The following is a 2,533-nucleotide window of genomic DNA, read 5'->3' on the forward strand; positions in this document are numbered from 1 at the left end:
ACTTTAAGGCTATATATACCGGTTTTCTTCTCCAGCCTCCCAAATACTTATTTTAATTGGATTTTTAATTGGATTTCTCCTTCCTTTCTCGACAAAATGAACTACAATAATTATTATTAATGAGTAATATTCCGTCACTGTTGCATCTCTCTCTCTCACCGACGATAGTATACTCCGCCCATGGAATCCTCACTCGGCACGATATTCCGATATTCCAGAAACAACTGTTAAAGACTATGTTATCTATCTATCTATCTATCTATCTATCTATCTATCTATCTATCTATCTATCTTACGGGTGGGATATTGCACAGCTAGTTGTGTTACATCTATCAATGCAGGCTGTACGGGCGACCACAACATGCCAAGCGAAATCGAATATATGTAGTACGGTATCTTATTTAAACGAAACACCTCACGAGACACATCCTGCATTGATGGATACAACACAACTAGCTGTAGAATAACCCACTCGTAAGGAACAGATGCAGGATGGGTCGAAACGGTCGTTGTGTTGAATAAAGATTCTTGCTGACTCCATTTTCCGTTTCCCTAATTCATTATGAACTCAACGAACACTGCGGAATTCCTGACGTAGATCCAGTGATAATTATATCATAACTGTCAATGACATCAGGTAGCCGAAAACAGTTAAAGTGCTTTAATCGGCATACTAACAGACATATACCCAAATTTCAAATAATTACTTATAAATAGATATAAACATATACGTATATGCATACGCACATATATGTATAGACAGACAAACATACCTATATGTGTCTAAGTACACACACACATATATAAATATATATATTGTTGACGTCATGAGAATTTTATTAGCATTCGAGAGAACGAGACATAATTCTTTTTATGGAACTGTAGATCAGTGGATATCGAAGAACATAACACTGTGAGTAAAAACATATAAATATTGGGTCGGCTTGAATGATACTTTTGGACAGAAGTCGAAAGTGGCTTTCACATTTTCTATTCAAAAGGTTTTTCAACTCTATATTTTCATGCTTTTATTTATAGCATTATGTACTTTGAGTTCCACCGTTCCTGAAAATAAATATATTTGTATACATATGAACACACTCTCACATATGTAATAGGACAAATGCCAGTTTGATTACTTTCGATAGTTTTGAAAATTCTATATTGAACACATAGTTGATTACACTGTGTAACAAAATTTTTATTTATTATTTTTGTCTTTGATCAGTAAATGTTAATTCCTATTTACTTCTGTCTAGAAATCAAACGAAATGACTACTATTCCCTTCAAATTTTGCTTTTGTGATCTCCACATCAATGCTTTGAAACTGACCTATTTTCCATTACATTTTAGACAGACTCAGTGCTGAGTTGTAGAAACAAAAATATCATTATAGCAAATATTCTGCTCAATACCACTTGACCTTAACCACTTGAGCATGTCCCTTACTGGCTGACACTATGTGCATTTCTGATGATGAGCATGAGCACTGGGTGAGCATCATAGCCATGTGCTGAGAGGGATTATTTGGGGTGTGAATAAATGTAAGAAAAGCAAAGTTGGAAGGAAATATTAGCCATTTTTCATACTTTCTGGGGGAAAGAAATAACACTTGCTACCCAAGGACAAAAACCGTATTACACACTGCTATTACACACACAAAAAACCCCTTAAATCTGGAAGTAGCTATTAACGCTAGGTTTAGAGAAAGAGGGCCCTGTATTATTAAAGCTATATATATATAGATAGATGGATAGATAGATTTATACATATATATGTACAGAGAGAGAAATATATATATATATATATATATATATATAGCTAGATAGCTAGATAGCTAGCTAGCTAGATAGATAGATTGATAGATAGATAGATTGATAGATAGATAGATAGATAGATAGATAGATAGATAAACCCATACAAGGACGCAAACATTCACACGCACACACATGGAAATATGACCTCAACGACGATCAAATATTTACATTTTGCAGTAATCCTAGCTATCCGCAAATAACGACTTACTGTTATTTATTTATAGCCAATAAAAAGCTTATGATTTATTTAGCCCGTGATGCACCATTTCCTGCGGTCCTTTCACGTCAAGCAAAACCGGTTGTCAAAAAGTTTGATGTATGGAATATCTGCGCAAGTGTTGGATTCACAGAAATAATAATTTATCAAGTGATGGTGATATAGTTACAAATTAATGTTTCATAAGTTTGTTTGTTGAAAGTGAAGCAGGGGAAAGAAGAATTAAAAGGAAGGGTGTTAGAGAGAGAGAGAGAGAGAGAGAGAGAGAGAGAGAGAGAGAGAGAGAGAGAGAGAGAGAGAGAGAGAGAGAGAGAGAGAGAGAGAGAGAGAGAGAGAGAGAGAGAAAGAAAGAGAGAGAAAGAAAGAGAGAGAAAGAAAGAGAGAGAGATGATATCTGAAACGTGTATGCACACAAACTATACATTATTACAATGTGGGAGCATATATATAAATATATATATATATATATATATATTTGAGTGTGTGTGTGTGTGTGTG

This window comes from Octopus bimaculoides, chromosome 25 (assembly GCF_001194135.2).
Source record: "Octopus bimaculoides isolate UCB-OBI-ISO-001 chromosome 25, ASM119413v2, whole genome shotgun sequence".
Lineage (NCBI taxonomy): Eukaryota > Metazoa > Mollusca > Cephalopoda > Octopoda > Octopodidae > Octopus > Octopus bimaculoides.